This window comes from Tympanuchus pallidicinctus, unplaced genomic scaffold (assembly GCF_026119805.1).
Source record: "Tympanuchus pallidicinctus isolate F22 unplaced genomic scaffold, pur_lepc_1.0 scaffold1, whole genome shotgun sequence".
In the NCBI taxonomy this organism is placed as follows: Eukaryota; Metazoa; Chordata; class Aves; order Galliformes; family Phasianidae; genus Tympanuchus; species Tympanuchus pallidicinctus.
Window position 1 is genome coordinate 99,008,943 of NW_026294618.1, and position 21,177 is coordinate 99,030,119.

Genomic DNA, 21,177 nt, shown 5'->3' on the forward strand with positions numbered 1-21,177 from the left:
GGTTTGCTGTGTTTCTCAGCTCCCTCCAGTCAGGTCTGTGCTCTGCCACACACACACAGCACCACTGCCTAATTTGTTCCCTCTGCTGTTGACAAGGACACTCAGGACCGAGTGCAGGGAGCACAAGCAGTGCTTATCAAAGGGTGCAGCCGGCTGGAGTTCACCTCTTGGCTTTTGGATCCATCATGGCTTCTGCCGTGCAGAACGCATAATGCCTGCACCTTCCTAGGGAAAAGCTTTATTGTTATTTTTTTCACTTCTCTCCCAGCCTGCTGAGCATACTTTACTAATAGTAAAACAGAGAGGAAGTTCAAACAAAGCAAAACCCAAAAGGACCATGCTTTCATGATTCTCTTACTGAAAAGATTAAATTGCTAAAGCTGTATATCAGGCCAATGGATGTCGATGTTGAGGCTGGATATGCTGGATCCTTTTGGGAGTGAAAACTAGAAGCCTAATTCTCAATGAGGGAGGAGTTCAAGGCATCATTATTTGTCTGCTTTTGCTGAGAAAATGGCATGAGCAATGTTGCTATGTTTCAGCATAACATCTTGCTAGACGCATGTATCCTGTTTTTGCTCTTTAAAACAATCACTTGAGAGAAAAGAAAAAAAATCTCCAAGCAAACTGCAGACCATTATTATGAAAAACGTTTTGTCCCCTTGCACTGAAGGCTGGGCTTAGAATATGCGTACTTATTCTATTAAAACAATTAAAATAAAGCAGGGATTCCTCACTGTAGTTCATGTGCAAATATTTTTGCACATTCCTGTGTATACTGAATTGAGAATCTTGCTAAAGATGAAATAGCACTAAATTACACACATAAGGACAGTAGCAGTCAGATCCTAATCCCAGCCAGAGATTTGGGGTACTAGTTTGATACATTAAAAAAAAAAAAAGAAGAAGAAAGACAAGGAATACTGCTTTGTTTGGTTTTTTTTTATATCATCTACATATGAGTTTTTCCATCAAGCATCAAATTTGGTGTTTGTATTCTGAATTATAGCCCATGGGTACAGAATAAACTTAAGCATGACCTGCAATGTTAAATAAGAGAAATTCAATTTAAATCATCGTGTAATGCGTATACCTGCCGGGCACAGGGCATAGCCTCACCCAATTAAGCTCTGGTATGCACAGTTCTGACATATATCACACCAGTTTGTGATTGCCTCAAGCTGAAAAATCTGGGCTCTTTTCACACTTAAATACTCCTCTCTCAAGTCGTGTCCCCATGACATCAGAAGGACATGGAGTGGAATGCATGGAGCCAAAAATATTTGTCCCCTATGTTTATCAGCTTATTCAGGTTTTGAAAGCACCTGGAAAATCTCGAAGTTTGATAAGAAAAATCTGAGAGTAATTATTTTCTTGCCTCCATGCTTTTTCCTATAGGTTTTCTTTAATCGTTTGCTTTTTAGCTGGGAAAGTAACAGGATTTTAAGTTTCTCTCCATTTCTGAGGCAGCGTGCTCAGTAGCAGTAGCCTTAGTTTTTTTTGTCGTCTTTCATCTTTAAAAATATTTACATTACAAATGCTGGGCATACTTCTCAATAGTATAAATAACAAGACTTCTTCCATAGAAGAAAACAGAATGCACTGAATAGATTTAATTGCATGTTTTCACCTAAGGGCCACTCTATTGCAACAACCACACTGGACTTACCAGCTCAGTGCATCTCTTGCTCCTGAAAATGCCAAATCCTACCTGGTCATTTCAAAACACAGGAAGCACCAGCCTCAATCAGCTATATCATCCTATCTTTTTTGCCAGGACATTTTAATGTGATTGGTGTGTGAGGAATAGTTGTAACAACCTGTAGGAGAGATGAGGAGTGTAATATGAGGCAACCATCGAGTCAGCAAAGGAGCATACATATCTTCTACTGAGGGTCTTGCCTCAGTAATGAACGCCATCATAAATGCATGGGGAAATGGGGAACGTAGTGCAGAGGAATGTGACTGGAGAGAACAGAAATAGGGTGGCTGCAAGAGACTTCAGCATAATGCATATTGTCTGCTATATGTACTCAGGATATTTCTGTTTAGCCTGAATTGAAAAGAAGGCATTTGTCGTGAAGGCATGTAGAAACACTGTTTTGTCCTGTGGACTGGGTGGTGAAGATCAGGCTTGTTTTACCACCAAACAGCCAGGTGCACCTATATGACATATATGGGGGGACCTTGTTGTGGTCTTCCAGTACGTGAAGGGCGCTTATAAACAGGAGGGGGAATGGCTGTTCACAAAGGTGGATAGCGATAGGACAAGGGGAATGGTTTTAAACTGAGACAGGGAAGGTTTAGGTTAGGTATCAGGAGGAAGTTTTTCACACAGAGGATGGTGACACACTGGAACAGGCTGCCCAAGGAGGTTGTGGATGTCCATCACTGGAGGCATTCAAGGCCAGGCTGGATGTGGCTCTGGGCAGCCTGGTCTGCTGGTTGGTGACCCGGCACATAGTATGGGGTTGGAACTAGATGGTCCTTTTCAACCCAGGCCACTCTATGATTCTGTGACTTGAAAGGCAACAGGGGCCTCTGTTGTATTTCTTTGAATCACGTTTTCTTGGACCAATCAACTTCTCTGTGTTAGTAAAGGGTTTAGTTAATTGTTTTCTTTATTTTTTTCTTTTTAAATCTATTGGTTGTTTCCTTGCAGTGAAGGAACGTGGCTGTGGAGTCAGTGTCAGTTCCAGGAAAACAAGATAAGGGATGACTCAGGAAGGGCCCCACACGTCCCAGTAGTTCTTCTATGTCTTTTATTTCCCTATTCCAACTGCAGACATTGCTTCTCAATACACTGGTGGGGTTTTTTAGAGTTGGAGGAGTGGGTTGTGAGCAAGACTCAGCGGGCACGTAAACAAGTAATGACTTCAGCCATTTCTGGGTTACATTTTTAAGTTTATTTACAATGATGGCAGCCCAAACTATTTTACTGGTATATTTCTAAAAGGCAGCTTCTGTTCTGGTGGCCCCATGGGGTCAGTGAGCACCCTGTGGAGCCACTGCCTATCTGCCAGCACACAGACACAGCCTCAGCTGGGAGAATCTGCAGCACAGAACATTCTCAGAAGTTTTCCTGTCAGTCTCACCAGGGTGGTTTCTTCCCTGCTGCACACCTGTTTCTCAGCCCAGGGGATGCTCTGCTTCAGCACAGACTCCCAGTTGCTCAAGGATGTCTTTCAAAAGGAGGAATAGAAAACACTCTTCTCAAATGTACCATATATAAGTTTTAAACTGTATTCAGCTGGTTACTTTCCCAATCACCTGCTTTTTTGATGTCAGATATTTTACTTATGCCTATCTTCAGGAAGCGCATTAAATGAAGATTTTTGATAAATTCCCTTCTTGAGGTTTCTCTCAAAATCTCTTGTGCCCCCTCTGCACTGTCAGAAGCACAAACGTGTTCTTAAAAGCTGCGTTAACATAAGGTTCACTGGCATGCTGTGTGTTTTTGGTAATTGCACTGTGGGAGATTGGAGTTGGTTTGTAGCTGCATCAGGATGAGGATGGAATGAAGTACAACACTGGGAAGATTCTTGGTTCCCACCAGTTTGTATTTCCAGCAATGCCTGCAGACAGCAGAAGATTCAGAAAGAGCAAGAGCGTTGGGCTTTATTCTGAGCTTCTCTCTGAAAAAGTAAATCAGATTTATGTCTTGTGGAAACCACCCAAGTGCAATGACATACAAATAAAAGGAGAAGTGCTGCATTTCTGCATTGAATGTGCACTAAGCTGTTTTGGTTTTTTTTTTCCTTTTTAAAAAAAAAACAACCTTTGTCTTGAATTTAAAAATCTGTTGGGCAGGATTGCTGTAATGTGTTTTATTTTCTCATCTACATAAAAATCTTGTGCTAGTCAAACTCAACAGAGAAGTGATGGCTGATTAGATCTGCCTGTTAGCATCTGCTTGACTCTAGTGACTGAGAAATGCTTGGAAAAATTTTTCCAAGGCCACTTACTTTTGCATTACAGATAAATTTCAGAATCCATACTGGAAATATTAGCATTCCCCAACAGAACTGCATAAGGGTTGTGTTGGCCTTGTTAGTATTCCTTAGTAAGGAGAGACTCAAACACCTGTGTTCCTGCTGCCCCATTCCTCGAATGTGCTGCTCTTTGCTCTATTACTTTTCAGTTAAATCAATTTTTATCTTATAGTGCCAATTCAGTGGATTTTTTTCTACAATGTGCATGAGATTACCGAGCATTTCTGCTTTGTTGTTGAAGTTACAGTTGTGCTGCTGGCAGATGATCATTTTCTATACCCATGCATAAGCCAGATCATTTTCCGATTCTGCCAAGGGGAAAAGCCTGCTCTGTAATTGTGCATGGACCCTCCTATTCAGCATTGCTCAATGGCAACTTCAAACACAAAGAAAAAAATAAAATCTGTGTTTTAAAGTGTGGGAAAGACAGAATCTATGTCAAAGCCAAGACTTGAATGCTTTCTAACTAATGTCCTCTTTTTCTAGAGTTTTATTCACAGTATTACTATTGTTATTTAAATAAAATACATTTTTTATTGTTGAGAGAAATCTGGTGGAAAACAACTTTGTTAAAATGGCATTGAAGAAAGCAGTGCTGTACGTTACATTTTATTTCTGTGAAGCTGGGGGGGATTAATGTATTGCCTTGAGCTCTTGCATTAGTATTCCCAGCTACTAAAAAACAAAAGTCATACTTGTTTCTTTTTTCCCAGTGAGCAGTTTGCCTAGCTCTGGGTGATATGCTTACTAGCTAGAATTAAAAAAGCTATTAATTTTTACCCAATTTATTTCTACTCCTGCAGGCTCTTACTTTCTCATAGGAATTTAGGAAGGCTCTTAGTGCCCTTCACTTGGCTGGATTGTGTGTACCTTCTTTTTTGTTCCCCAGACCTACTGACACCATAGGAACTGGACACTCTGCTCAGACTGACACATTTATCATCACAAACTACTCACCCAGATCTCCAGAGCATTTTGTGTGTTATATGCATATGCATGATTAATAGGTATTTTTGCAGATATTTTTGCTTTTTTTTTTTTTTTTTAAAAGAGTGAAACCAAGTGAACAAAATCTTTTTTTTCCAGTGAACTGTCTGATCAAACGGAAATGAAAATCTGTTCTCTTCTGAGCAATTTTTCCCTTTTACAATTACAGCCTTAACTCCCTCAACTAGGCTAACTGCTGTGGGCAGTTCCTATCATAAACTTGCTACCCAGTGGCAAAATGTGTGTAGCTCAGAGAATGCTAAGGGCAAATTATGCAAAATATTTCATGAATACAAAGCACAAGATGTTCTGGGGAAGCCCAGTATTTGAACACCCCCAAGGTACAGAGGCCTATATTAAACAGAGGGGGGAAGTGCTCGTTGTCTCTACGTCTGCTTGCATCTGTTACTATGCTGCTTGCATTGGCTGGGTTTGTTGTCAGGAGCAGGCTGGTGTTAGTATGGTACAGGCTGTGTCCAATGCCTCTGTCACTGTTGCTTAAGACAGGAATGGTGTGAACAGCAGCATTCTCATGTTTGCAGGAGTATCCAGGCTTCAGTTAGGGACTCTGAATCGTGTTTAATTCTGTTCTTGGAAATTATAAGGCCTGTGGTAATTAGGAACAACATGGAAAACATGAATGAGACAAATTCATGGTTGAATTTCTCCCTGTGATGTTTTCTTTCAAGAAAGCTGTTGATCAATACATCATTGATCACTGGAGTTTATAACCCCTCCAGTGGGACTCCTTCTCTACCCTCTTGCAGCAGTATTCCCAGTTTCACTGTATTTGTGGAGTGTGCTTCAGCAGAAATTCTCAGTAGTACTAGGCAAAATTCACTCCAAACATTTCAAAACAATAATGTCACTGATTATCTGACTCTGAAACATACTTATAAACAGCTATGAGGAGCACAGATCAGCAAGTACTGATGAGGTGGTTGGTTACCCTTTGGCAGGTACTGTGAGCTGATACTCAAGGAAGTGTGAAGAACAGCTTTTAAGGCTAAAAATGCACCATTAATAGAAATGATCCGCTTGTCCACCTGTAACCTTTTATGTGTGTTACACTCAAGTGCTCAGGCAAGGTGTTAGTCACCTCCTGCATCCTGGCCGGTAACTGTTGGACAAGAACTGTACAAATGCTCTTCAAAGGTGCAAATCTGCTGAGGAAAGTCGTGTCCTTAATATAAGGGTTAAATGAAAAGAGAAGAATGTCCAGATTATATTATTAACTACTTCACAGTAATTGTGGCAGTTCATTTCTGTTATAAAGATGGAACATCAGGTACTTTTTACTTCAGAGCACGGTACTAATAAATTTCGAGTATTTATGTTCTCAATTTTAATTCATGTTGGGTTTATTTCGCTTTTAATTAAGAATTGAAGTAAAAAGGATTGAGAAAAGTTAAACAGTGAAAAATAATTACGTATATGTTCAACCTGGTTTGCTTCAACCTTCCCAGATTCCTTTGGGTGCTACCCTGAGGCCCACCTCCTTTCACCCAAAACTCTCAGAAGAAAGTTTTAGCCAAGCTCTATCCTTGAGCTCTTATCCATTCAGTCCAAGGTGAAGTAGTTTCTATTAGGAGTAGACTAAAATGTGCCTTTGCTGTACATACTTCTAATCAGAGAGAGAAGGGCTGGGCAGCTGTGTATGTGAGGCAGCTGTGATGAGCAGCACACAGCTGATGCTTCTCATACACTTTCTTGCTTGACCAAATCATCTCCCGCTGTACTGAATCAAAGCTAAAGAATTACCAATCACTTTCCTACCCATGACTATCAGACACAGAAAACACTGTAATTGGGCTCAGCTTAATTCAGAATTCATTTTTATTTATTTTCTAGAAGTGGAACTTCACTTTTGTTTCTGTTTACCTGACCCCAAGTAGCTGAGATCTCTACTAGCAGATGAAGGGTTTTCTTTGAGAAGCCACATGTTGAGAGTTTCGTCAAAAATAGCTGAAGTTTAACACTCTTGTAGCATACTGCATTATTCATAGCATTGTTTTAATCTAGTAAAACATTTTCTTTTTTCTTTGGGTTGTTATTGTAGCTGTTCCATTTCCCTGGTAAATGATTAAGCATGTACTTGTTCTAATTTTTGATGCCTGCAGGTGGTAGCGAGCTGAGCTGTCTCTAGCCCTACTTTGAAAACAATACAGGTATTATTCTCCAAGAGAATCACAGTGTGGCTTTCTGTGGCACAGAAAGTAGCTCTAGGCACTGAGATTTGAATTATAAAATAATGTTATAGTTTAAATGTGAGCTCACATTAACAAAAGGAAGTATCAGAGTCAGACTGGCTGCAAGACAAAGAATATGTTCAGTTTGGCCCAGGAGGCATTTGTAAGTTGTGGTCTTCCAGATTGACAAATTCAGACTGGTCACACCTGTACTCCAACCAGTGGCTGAGGCTTTTTTGTCAGTGTCACCTATGAAGCTCTGGTTTGGGGGGTTCTGCAGGAGACTCTAGGTTGCTACATGGGTTCTGCTTATTAGCTTTCAGACTGTGTTTTGTTTGGGGAGCGTTGAAATAGATGATTCTGGGTGCAAGACTGTCTATGGTAAGTGTGCATGGCTGTTTGAAATTGAACTGTCTCAAAATTTCAGCAATTAAATGTAATGTTAGCAAGAAGAGCTTAATTCAATAAGTATTCTTTGTGATCTGGAATACTTTTGAAAGCTGTGTCTGGGACAACAGCCTCCTGTCAGCTGAATAAAACATTTTCCCTAGACTATGAGTGTAACCAAAGATAGGGATGGTTTGCTGGGCAACAAGCAGATAAGGACAGAAGAGATATCTTTCATACAACAGCACTTCTGTATTTTCTAGCTAAGACCTGGTGGGGGCTTAAAGGCAAGATTCAGTTTGATGAGAAGGCTGAAATTACAATTCTGTCTGTAGCGTAACAAGTAGTGGTAAGAAATGAAACTTAGTAATTATATGCATTAGTTCTGTTTGAATTAAGATGTGTGATTCAAATTCTGCTTCTGTTGACAATTCTGTAATGGGGTAGTAGCTACAGCATCCTTGGCATACAGTAATTGGGAGGAGGGCTGATGTGCTGCTGTGTTCAGGAGGTGGGAGTACGGCGTGGCTGCTAATCTGGTGATGCACATTGACATGGCTTCCCTGGAGTAAGGTGATTTCTGTGCCATTCCTTCATAATGAGCAGCTCTTTATATCCCTAGAAATAGTGCTTGTTTTATGAAAGAAAAATCGAAGTATCAGTGTTTATGCCAGTGGTAACAAGCCTTCTTTATGTCAAAATATTAGGCATCACTGAGGAAATCCTCCTGTTGCGAAATAATTAAAATATTAATCTCCTTTTTTACATTTCAAGGGATTGTGGGAGAGAGAAAACCAAAAAGCAGAACTTGGAAATGCATGTGCAAACTGCTTACTGATAGAACAGAAGGTTGTCCTTGTATTCAGAGTAGTAACTTTAACTTTCAAGTCTTGCTTCTGTTAATGTTCATTAATCCATACATGAATCACTTAGTCTGACAGTGGAAAAATATGAACTCTAAATGCAAATTGTGGACATATCAAAGGGAGGTTATCAGTGGTTTATTTTCAGGAGGGTAATAAAGGCTTCTGAGTTGAATAGGTCTAGCTTTTCACAGGGTGTCAGAAATGAGGCTAAAATGATTCTTATCACAATGTTTTAAAGAGACAAAGTGATGTAAAGCTAATTTCCTTTTCCAAGAGAAATTTGCTGTGACATTGAGACAACAGAGCAGCATACTGTTGGAAGCAAGCCGTTCATTGACAAATTTAAAATTCATTGCCAATTCAGCAGTATCTTTAGACCACAGAATTATATTCCCATATCTCCTGAATATTAACTACGTTTAATGAAATAAATATATCATGGTCTATAACTTTTTTTTCTTTCTTTTTTTTTTTTTTTTTTTCCCCTCAGTGAGGGAAAATACAACGTATTTTCTATCTAATCCTGCATTAATTACTTGTCTGTTCTAGATATATATATATTGATACTGCTACCTATAGACAGCAGAGGGTTGTTTTCTTTTAGTTGGTCTGATCATTACAGCTTGACTATGAAGATTGGAAGGCTTGGTATAATTTGTAGTTTTATTTATTTGCAAAGAGAGTTGGTGATTAGAAAGAGTCATAGTCTTATTACCAGATTAACTTGCCTCACTCATGCGTGCTCACTCTGCAAGAGCTCTGCCTCTCCAGTCCTGGGGCAGGAGCAGAAAAAAGAACTCATCTTTGCTCATCATTGCTTCTAGCAAAACCTGACAGCTGTTAAAGTAGCCACGCAATGGTTTTCCTATTCCACATAAATTAAGAAATCTCTGTGCTTCTGATCTCTTCAGTTTGCTGTTTCCTATGTGGAATATAAAACTTTCAATTTTATTTGAAGAAAAGGCAGGGAGCTTCAGGGAAGAAGAGAGAGGTTCAGTAGGATGTCACCACCCTCTTCACCTATCTATACTGGTCCTTTTTCCACGGAAGAGACTCACACGCATATACAGTATACGTATAAATATAAGTTTTTGTATAAGTATATATTTTGTATAAGATTTCTCTGCCTTTTTTCAGGTAATCCCAAAATGTATAAAAATGTTTTATCATTGGGGAGGGAGAGAAGGAGAAAGGTCAACAGTCGACACTAACAGAAAACTGGGGGCAATATTAAATAAGGAACTGAAATTCAGATGTCTCCATAAAGTATAAGCGAGGCATATAATTCATTGATCAAGTCCAAAGAGAATTTTTACTAAAATATGTTGGTGTCTTCCTTTATGAAGTGCCTTACCTGGAGTGGCAATACTTCATTCCTATCCCCAGCTGAACAGGCAGTTGCTAAAATGCAGTGCTTACCAGGTTGCAGCTATTCCTTTGAGAAATTAAATGCAACTGAAGAAACTCTGAGAAAAGATAAAGCCTCTCACCAGACTTCAGAAGACTTTTGAATATCTTCATTTGACATAACACGCTACTATACAGGAAACATGATTTAAGCTTACAAGGTGCAGAAATGAGGATTACTGAAATGACAAGAGGGATTAGCCAGTGAAGGAAATAGCTGAGAGTGAATTTTTGCATCATGGGACCAGAGAAATTAATTTTCAACATTTTTTTTCAACATCTTTTGCTACAAATGCCCTGTTTCTGTATGGCTCCTAAAAGTCATTGGCCATTCAGCAGAGATATCAACTATGTTCAGTTTGGTTGGCAGTAAAGTAGTCACATGCAAAATATGTTCTTTCCGTTTATCCTGCTCTTTTTCTTTTCTTTTTACCCTATTAGTGAGTGGTAGTTTATTGAGATCTTTCTTTTTTTTTCTTTTTTTTTTTTTTTCTGACATATACTAATTATGAATATTGGTAGAAGATGGTAGAAGAAAGAGCCATTATGAAGGTTCACAGCAGTGACTCATCTGCAGCTGCTGTACCTTTATGGTAATGAGTGCATTGTTAATAACTTGCTGCCCTTATGTAGTTTTGGCTGGCTTTCAGCTTTGCTGTTCTTCACTGGATTACAGCAGAACTCACTGAATTTTTGTAAGGGCTACAACATGCCAAACATTCTGACGTTCCTGAGGCAAGTAAAGGAAAGTAGTCGTAAAAACCCTTTCCTCAGTGCAGGATAGGCTGTGCGCTCTTTTTTGTTTTATGCAAACATTACTGCTGTATTTAAATACAAAATATATGTTAGAGTAATATGAGTAGAATTCTTTATTTTTTCCATTCTGCATCTGCAATGTACAGATGGTCTGCAGTTGAAATCTATGTCTATTGGACTGATATCAACTGGGTCAAAACCAACTTGCAGTGGTAGGACTTTCACATAACTATACAGGAAGGGAACACTTACGCCTAAATAGCTACATGGAGGCTCCCTGTGCTATATATGTCCCTATGCAATGTATCTCACGTTCACTCCTTCATGCGGTGCCATCGTGCTTCTAAGAGAAAAGTTGAAGATGAAAGCCATTCTTTATAGAGGTGAGTGTAGTGCTCTCCCCCGATGAGGGATACACAGTGAAATAGCTGTCATCCTACAAACCGTTTGTGCACCTAGGCTGCCATCGCAGCCCCCAGTGTATATTTTTAGTATTAATGTAGCATTTTTAAAGGTCTGCTGTCTGTGAAGCAACTTTTAGTTATCCTAGCTGTGCCTTTTTTTTTCCCCTTTTTTCACAGATGTCAATCTCTCATTCCCTGTGGTGCATGTTCTTCGATCCAGCAATCCATACATAACTGTAACTGAAATCTTCTGACCTCTGAAAGTCCCATTTGTAAAATAGAATATCATGAAATTGCTGTGATATTTTCATTATTTGGATAAAAATCCCACTGGTCCGGTTGGAGTTCTGCCTCAGTAAGAGCCATAGAAGATCCATTAATTCTAGCTGGCTCTTATTATATCTTACTGAGGAACAGAGGCGCAGTTAGTGTTTCAGCTAACATAAATTTTTGAAAACCATGTACACATTCAGGGCTGTATCTGGGCTCACCCCCAGTCCTTTTGGGTAAAAAAAAAAAAAAAAAAAAAAAAAAAAAAAAAAAAAAAAGCATGCAAATGTTCTGCTTTAAATAAGGAAGGAGCAAAATTCTACAGGAAATGGAGAGAAGGAAAAAGGATCTTGCAAAAGGTGAATTAGATGGGAGTTTTGCGGTGAAGGTGCAGAATTGAGTCATCCCAAGTTTAGCAACTGGTGATGGGGACTGTCTGTAGCCCATTGGCAGCCATTACCACCATGGACGCTATTCTTACCTTTCTGTTGCTCCGGCTTCCAAGGTTTGTTGTGCTTCAAGAAACTGATACTTTAGTAACTTCTTGATGTTGAGCTTGAAGAAGTCTTGATATTCAGAAGGCAATAAAACAAGTGCATTCACTGGATAATAATTAGGTTAGCAGATCAAAATTGGAAGCTGTTTTGGATGAAACATAGTAGCACCTGGTAGATGAAGAGCACTAATGTTGACTTCTTTTCCACCTAAACAGAGGTTCATGGTACTAGGTCTAAATTGGTTGAGAATTGGTGAATATAAATATAAGTTGATTCCTGGACCACATAGGTCTTCTGTTTTCTGCTGCACATACCTACTAAAACTCACTGAATTTAGTGGACCTTGAAATTTCCAGAGCCACAAAAGTCTCCTTCATTTCACAAGAGCATCTGTGCAAAAAGAACATCAGATATTTAGTAAACCAGTGTAAACATTCTGCTACTAAAACATCCTCTGAAGTGGATAATTCAGGAAACAGTTTTGCTCTTGCTTGATATGAAAGCAATGTAAATAAGCATTGTTTGAGTGATGTTCTTGCATTTTTAGTAATAAAGAAACTGGCCTAGGAAAGATGACAAAAAAAAAAAAAAAAAAAAAAAGGAGGAATGGTGCTGAAAACTATATGCAGATCTCTGAGCGTCATCAGTTTCAGAAAAAGCTTGTCAAATATCCTGAAAATTCACCAATTCTCTGTGAGTAGCTTCACTAAAACCCAAGTTGTAGATGTAGATTTAATTTGAGGTTTGTGTTCATGCAAGCTTCAGACAGATAAAAACTTTCCCATGTCAAGCAAACATGAACAGACTATGACAACAAAATCTGGCACTTCTAGAAAGAAAGCCAGGTTTATTTCAGCTATACTCCCAACATCTCAGTATAAATGCAGGAGAGTGTTGAAAACATCATAACAAAACAGGCACCACAAGGACAGGTTCTAACACTCTAGATACTCTTTTTGAAAGGTCTTCATCTCATGTTACGTGACTTAAGGATACAAATGTAATGATATATGATAGAAGATACTGAAAAAATTAGGAAGCTTTTGTCAGTGCTCAGTGTAACATGCCTATTTGTTTTCTGTTGGCTGTTAAGACAGACAAGTAGTTAAATCATTGTGTGGGTCAAGGGGAAAGGTGTTTCTCTAGGACAAAACTGCATGTATTGATTAGCCTGGTTCAAGAAACCAGTTCATCAAACAACAAAAGGATGTAAAGAACATGCGCTGATCCTTGATGAGTGAAGGCTAACAAGGAAGTGCAGGTTGAAGCATAAAGAGTGAACTGGATTTGGGTTTGTGTCTATCATGACAGCTAATAGATGATGGATCATGATAGTTGGTAAGTGCAGCATATATGTGCACTGGTTGCTTTTATGACATACTTTTAACTCTTTCAGGATAAAGCAAAGCTTTGTGATAGCTAACAGGTATCCTTTTCACCCCATTCTTCCTCTAAGAGAGAATATGAAGGCAAGTACTTGGGCTATGGTTAAGTCCTCAAGGGTAGGAACAGTGTGTGGATCCAGGAGTTGAACTCAGTGATCCTTATGGGTCCCTTCCAATTTGGGATATTCTGATTCTGTGACTGGAAGCCATATATATTCTGATTTGATGACTTGGAAGCCCAAAAACACAGCCATTAAGAGAAAGGAAAGAGGTGATCATGGCTGGAGAGGCTTATCCCTGGAGTCAAAGATTGTAACAATAAATTATGGGGGAAAAAAAAAAAAAAAAAAGTTTTTTGATAATGAGCTTCAGTTCAGTTTTATTTTGAATTCAAAAATTGTGAAAGGAAACCAATAGTAATTAGACTCAGCACATGGTAATTTTATGCAAAGGGAACATAAAAATAAAATTATACCTACAAGCCAGTAGGAGAGAATATTTCATTAAGCTAGGGCAACTCTGTATATGAGTTTATAAAGCCCAAAATATTTTTCTTGAGAAGTCAATCTCATTCTTTCCAATGGTACAGCTGTGTTTGTTTATCTAAGGACAAAAGTTGGTCTTGGAGGTGGAATATCTTTGTCTGATGTTTCAGCCCTTACAGTCTAGTAGAATTCTACACATAATTAACACTTCTCTGATGCGTAATACATCACAACGCAAGTGTTGGGTCAAGCGTTTAGTTTCTTGCCTCTATTATTATTATCAGTCCCATGGAACATCTAAGCAGTGTAAAAAGCAAGAAGATCACATTGCCTGTGGCTAAGAATTTTGCTGCAGATGGACTTCATAGCCCCTGGACTTTCGCTGTCAGAAACAAAGAAGCATGAAAATGTCTCAACCTCTTCATTTCTGAAACTCTAGGGATGGATCTTAAACAGTTCCATTATTTTGGTAAGCCTAATTCAAATATAAATAGAATTCATTCTGTATTTGGGCGCCCAATTTATTGAATTTGATCCTCAGTTGAAGACTATGTGCAGATCAGAACAAGTGTCAAATCAGCAGACCACACAGCTTAAATACAAATATATAGCATTTTGATTATATTTGGTTTTGATTTTTTTTTGAATATTTTTGTTATCATGTCATCATCTGCCACTTTATATATCATTGTCAGCAAAGGACTACTATAAACATCCTCTTTTTCTTTCTTCATTATCTTCGTTTTGAATCAGCTGCAAGGACACAAAAACAGCAGAACAATAAGTGAATAGAAATTTAGTGTCCTCGTTTAGGAAACATGCAGTACAAAACTGAAATAGGTTTAACAGGATGAATATCAGAAAGCAAGTTGCCATCCATACCTTAATAAAGCATAACTTACCAAATATACAGAATGTTTATGTGCTACGTAGTCATATATCTTAAGAATTTCACTTACCTACAGAAAAGCACATGATTAAAGTGAAATGTATATTAGATTGCTTCTATACCACTTCTCCAGTAAATTGTCTTGTTTTTCACTTGGTCAAATCAGAGTTATCCTGACTTCCATCATTTTCCATGAAATGAGGATCTGGCATGCTATACATAATTCTCTATGAATTGCTCTGAGAAATTAGTCTTCTATAAAAATAAAACATGAAATGCATCATGAGGAAAATGTGTGAGACCAGCCATACTCGTCTCACCAAAATGAGGGACTCAAACTCAGCAGTGAAAAGAAACATGGATAATAATTTGTTGTTTTTTTATACTTGGACCAGAAGAAATGTTCTAGTGAAAAAAATTGTTCTGAAAGTCGGGAAAGAGCTGCATTAGCCTGAAATGCTAAGCAAGGTAAATATTTAGGCACTTGGGCACCTCTGTTAGTGCTAGTATTGGCTTTTTTTCTTTCTTTTTTTTTTCTTTTTTTTTTTTTTGGATTGGAAATCATGGTTGACCTCTTAGACTTCAAAGTGGTCACTTGTGACTAAAGTTTCTCTAAGTCAAATTGGATTCTATTCACTTCTGGCTGGAGGCTCTGGCTGCCAGCCAGGCTGCTTTGCTTAATTCAATGCTTCAGTACAAATTTTTTACCAACTCCAGTCCCAGAAGCCTAATTGAGACACAACCCTCTTATATCCAAGAGCTGCTCCCATTTTCCAAGTAAGGTAGTGCTGCTGGCCTGAATGCTATCATGGAGAGATGTGAAGCTGCTGCTGCACTCCCAAGGGGAAGGAGAAGTAGCACAGTCGTATTCCTGCACCATCCCTCAGTTCTCAGGTTCTTCACCTGGATAGGATTTGAGACCCACTCTGCCCACTGATAGCAAGACTGAAAGAAAAGGCATGTCTGATACAACGGTTGCAACTTAAACTGCCATGCATGCTCCCCTGTAGGAGCACGACAGTTACTGAAGTTATTACAGACCTCTGTCTGGAGTTCATCTTTCTCTTCAGGAGCATCTGTCTCATTCTGAGAACAGGTTGAACTGAATTTGCAGTAGAGAACAGTTGACCATGGATAAAAGTTTGTTCCTGTTTCTTCTGTTTCTCAGTTACTTCACTGAATTTCCTTTCGGGGCTAGCACACTACCTGTGATCTGTGCTTGTCTGAATATCTTTTGAAATATCCACAATTCTTTTTAAGTGTCTCAGCCTAACCTTTTCTGATATTTCCTCAGTTCCTTGCTGTGCTGGCATTTTTTGAAAGATCTTTTAGCCCCACCAATATGCTGGCTGATTCAGCCACCACATTAAGCAAGCTTCCTACTTCCAGCCACTTCCACCTGCTGGACCCTCCAGAGAGCCAGAGCTCTTCTGAAGATACAGCAAGGGGACAGGTTTTCTTTGTTCTATTGAATGGCAGCCTCCTCTCACTATGCTTGCTAAAACTCAAGAATGGTGATACCTGATAAAGGAGGATGGGTCTGCACTGTGAGTGTAAAGATATATGTATGGTTCTGTACACCATGGTGTTAGGAAGACAGTTTCCACCAATACTGCTGAAATGTTTCATGTATAGATAGAAGGCACTGATTGTTTTCTATGACAGGTCTTAGCAAGTGCACATTAACGCTCATCCAAAAGGTGAATCTGATCCTTCAAAACAAGTCCAGGTAAGGATGCTGCTTCTGCCTGGTTTTGTGACAGTATCACTGTATGGCACCAAGTGAATGACAATTTTCTATGCATCATGCTATTCTCTGGTGTCTTGAACCAATGTGAGTATTGTATCCCATGTACCCCCATTCTACAGCCAAAGGCTTCTGTTCAGTAGTACTACATCAACCCAATGTACCTTCGACAGTTTTGGCTTTTTCTGCTGCGGTACAGATCAGATAGTCACTATTTCTCTTTTTCCTACCGAGCAAAGCATGGAATAAATGTAAGAATATTTGCATCTAAATAAGTTGCCAATTTTAATTTTTTCCTTTAGGGCATAATCTTCTTCATTCTGGACAGGTTATCTCACTCCATCAGGATCAGCCTGGCCTACTTTGTATGTAAACTTTCATTTGTCTGTATAGTTGCAAATACATTTTTTATTTTGAAACAAAATTGGAAAACTGTGAATGTTTAGGTAGAGTGCATAGAGCAGAGTCTGATTCTCCTCTTCTCTTCTGTGTCCTTACTTGGTCCTGTACGAAGCAGACACAAGTCTGCCAGTGAGCAGATTTACAGCCAAACGTGCAATTGATCACACAACTGTAGACCATTCAAGCTGTCTTTTTGTACAGAAATTACCTCTGTGCTTTAATTCCCAAAGTGTTCCCTTTTCTCACAGGTGTGTCCAATGCTTAGCAAATCCACTTTCTCTTAATTGCAAGCACAGGTATTATTCTGCTCTGCATCGTGCATTTTAATTATTTTATTTTTTACTTTTTTTGTTGTTTGTACTGTTCAAAATTAACTGGATCTCATGCAGTTGCTCCTGATTTATTTGTGAATTCCTATCATCTTTGTCTCTCCTGTCTTTGGAAGGAGTAGCTCAGAGAAACAAAAACCCAACAAGAAAACCTGTACATTTTTCTTACAGGCAAATTTTACATTTCAGGTACTATTCTTCTGTAAAATTATATTATAAAAAAATGATCGAAGAGGTGGTGAAATATTAAGTTCTTTCATTGACTCAAGGATAGACCTAGTAGAGCTTTAGTGAGCTACTGCTGTGGCTGCCTATATGTTATTTTTATTGTATGCAGTTTAGTGATTACCAATTCTATTCAATCAGAGATATTTACGAGAGAGATCCTGCAAGCCTTAAAACGATTGCTGGGTTGAAGTGAACATTAGTATGATATCATCTGATGATTTTCATTGGACTCATAGTTAGAGGGTGGGAAAGAGGAAACAAGACCAACTGAGATTTAGATTTACAGTGAAGACAGTGAGGTGCAGGTGGGATGAGATGTATTCTGCAATTCTCCAGCACTAGAAGGAATTAGAAAAGAAAGTCTCCTTTGAGAAAAATGCACCGTTTGTTTGTTCAAAGTGACCTTGCAATCCATCAGCCATTAATTTGATAGCAAAGAACGTGATCGCCACCCTGTGGTTGCGGGTAGAATTAGGCTAATGTAATGTCACTAATTAAAAAGTAATTAATGCTTCCTGCTGTCTGCAGTAAAGTTTTTTTGGTTGTGCTTTTCGGGTGTAGCTGGGGAGTTCGTAGAGATGCAGAAATATTTGAGAATGGAGGAGGTAGGACTGGGAGTTGAGGCTCCGGCATTACCAGGGAAAGAGGATTTATTTTGGGACATGTAGCTTCCAGAAATGAAACTCTTATCTCTGTGTGTAAGCTGTATTTTACACATTCCTGAGTTGTCTGAAGTTGACTTGGTTTTCACAGGATGACGAAAGTATTCCAGAAAAAAAGCAGTGTGGGAAAAATGCTCTGTGCAATAATTTGTCCAAACATTTTTCTTGAAATTTCCCATTAAGAAAGGAAGCCCAAAAAACAGAATGCCTAGAGGGGACTATTGCTGACAATGCAGAATCACAGAATTGTAGGGTTTGGGAGAGACCTCTGGAGATGATTGAGTTCAACTCCCTGCTACAGCAGTTCCCTACAGCAGGTTGTGCAGGACTCCACAACCTCTCTGGGTAGTTTGTTCCAGTGCTCTTTCACCCTTACAGTGAAGATTTTTCTCACTTTCAGATAGAACTGCTGTATTCCATCCATGACATCAGTCCTAGTTTTGTAAGAAAATAGGCTTACGCTTCCTTAGCAGTTTTCTGAAATTCCTGACTCCCGAGAAGAATTGTGTTCACTAAGTCTATCTGTACATGGGCTGCCTTGGCTGAGGAATCATTGTCCTTTTGCAGAGGAAGGCTGGGAAGATTAAGCTCCATATGCTTAAGCCATTCTATGTGAGCAACTTCTTAGCTTAAAATTACCAGTGTCAGATGATGTTTTTAAGAAGCCTGGTTGCTAATCCTATCTCTCTTTTTGTGAGTGTTTAGTGCTCATGAATATTTTTGGTGACCAAACAACATCTTCCCCTCACAGGAGCACTTTGCCTTTTGCATGAGATCCTTCTGGGAAGGTTGGGCTTTGTGGGACTGAGGACTTTCTCCATATCTTGCAGCCCAAAAGTGCAGATGTTCTCTGTAGCATGGAGCACATCTTCCATGAGGAAGGAGGTTTTGTAGAGCATCCAGCAACATCTTCTTGATGTTTGATTTTCCTATATTTTGAAGAAAGAATCTTGAGCTGATCTGCTTTCAGAGTACTTCCACAGCATTATACTATTTCTGAGGCTAAGGCATTAGGAGAAGAGACCCAAGGGTGACCCGTGGAAATTTTGGTCATCTGTAATATAATTTAATTTAGAACTTAGAGCCCCCAAAAGTTAAGTGACTGCATTTAACCTGAAGCATACTTAACCTTTAACACAAGTTGACTAGTGTGGATTGCCCACCTTATGGTGGGAACTTATGCTAACATTTTTCTTCTACCAAATGCTTTTCCATCACACTGAGATCCTGTAAAGGCTGGGAATAAATATAACCAGTCACCTCAAAATCAAGATTGGAGGTGAAGAAATATAACTGCAGTGCAGTGTTACCATAGTAACAAAAGCTCTAAAGTGATCTAATCTACTGTTAAATTCCAGCTCAGAGATGAACGAAATCAACATAACAGAATAAATGTTACATTAAAAGGGGTAAAATGATATTTTGAGAGTGCTATTATGTTTGTGTCCTCAAATACAGCATAAAAGCCACATTTGAAAGGAGAGGGAATTGGAATTGCACATTTATCATATTTGTTTCTAGCTCAGTCTCTAATTAATATCCTGCGAGGATAGCTGTCAGGTGACTGTTTAATATATGGCCCGAGTTTACTCACGCAGATGTACAGCTTTTTATAATATTCTCTTCCTGTTGTTCTGTTTGTGCAGATGGAGAATGGTGGCCCATCCTCTGTGCATCCCAGATTTTTGGAACCATTAAAGCCTCCCACCTCTCACTGTTGCTGGATCTAAATGAGTTGGAATGCTGAATCCTTCCTAAAAACTGGGTTAGGTCATGAGGAACCTATAATGGGACATCGGTAGGCAAAGTTGTTTTCAATTTTATTTTTTTCTCCTTGTCTTAGGGAACGTTGACAGATCAATGACTATTTTTCATTCTATTTCAAAAGAACAAGTCTGTAAAACCTCCCATGAAATTAATTAAAAAAGCAGGTATAGTTTTGAGAAAGATTAGTGAAAGTCATTCAACAGGAAAAGTTTATCACATTATGTCATGGCATAACGTTCTCAAATATAAACCACATGCATTATCTGAACAGGCAGAGAGTAACATTGGTTTTTTTATGGTTTATTCTATTACCATTAAGATCATTGGGAGTTTCAGCTATCACTGAAGATTAGCTGTGATTTTAGTTTGCAGGATTGGAGGTTGGGTTGTTTTTATTTTAAGTGCTTGTGCTGTAAGTTGGAAATTTTAATAGCTGTTATTTGAGCATTTCTAAACTGACTACAATAGTAAATTCGTTTTAGCAGTCTAGGCGAGTTCTGTATAATTTTGACTTATGCATAATAATGTAAAAATAAAAAGGAAATAGTTAAACTAACAGCAGTAAATTTGTAATAACTTTAATTAAAAAAAAAAAGACTAAGCATTTTAAAATGTTCAGTATAAAGAAAACTTATTTCATTGACAGAGTTTGACCAAAAAACCCCAGTCTTTCTTAATCTAAGCAACTGGCAAATATTTCACAATAGAATATGTCTTCATGATCAAAGACGCTCCCAGAATTTCTCTCTGGCTCATAGCAAGGAATAAATTAGCTTTGTGTTTTAAAAGTAGGTCTTCAGCTGTATTTCATCAGCAAGGAACAGGTGAAAATAGAATTTACAGAGTATGTCTTCTAGTTTTTTTTAATAGCTCATAAACAGCTTGCGAACAGCATGCTTTAGAGTTACATTTTGCTTTTCCAATGGGAGAAGATGAGCTCTTAGAAAATGACAACTCATCTGCATGCAATTTACACACTGCATTTTTGCAGGAATACATTTAACTTTTTTGCACTGTTTTTTTTCTGGTAGTAGCATTTCATTTTCTCAGTGCAGCACAGAAGTTTTAAGTTCAGATTTTGAAAGGTAGATCCTACGTACTTTGCAGATGTAGACTTAAGAGTGCAAAAATAGCAGGATGGCCCTCTTTCTAGCTCTTTCTTGAGCAATGTGTAAAATCTAATATGTATATAAATGTTTGGGTTTTTTTCTGATATCTAATTATGTATTTGTCTCTTTGTCCTTTATACCATGCTGATCGCTCTGGTATCTTACATAAAATTCTTGCTTCATTATTGAAAGGCATGGAAAGCAGAGCTATTTCTGAGGCAATAATCTTTGCTTTTATAGTCTATTCTCGTTCACATTGATTGCTTGAATTTGAAACTCTGATGACATTCTGAAAGTAATAAAAAACTGTGGAAGAATTTGTTTCTTTTTTGCCAACGTGTTCTTATAAAGTCAAGCAGAGCTGCTTACAAGCATGGTACAGTTGCTGTTGACAAATTCAGGTAAATGAGGAGCAAAAC

The 21,177-nt window shown here is 38.5% G+C and overlaps 1 protein-coding gene across 2 annotated transcripts in view; it reads left to right on the top strand.

The window, feature by feature from the left end:
* The window catches only part of FSHR (follicle stimulating hormone receptor), a 213,135-nt gene that overhangs the window by 82,276 nt on the left and 109,682 nt on the right, over positions 1 to 21,177 (top strand). Inside the window, exons 1-2 of one of the 2 annotated variants that reach the window (XM_052698380.1) lie at positions 10,340 to 10,421; positions 19,529 to 19,680. The gene's annotated coding sequence lies outside the window, so the exon portion shown is untranslated. Of the gene's footprint in view, positions 1 to 10,339; positions 10,422 to 19,528; positions 19,681 to 21,177 lie in introns of those variants that run through there. The other variant, XM_052698362.1, reaches the window with a different exon arrangement.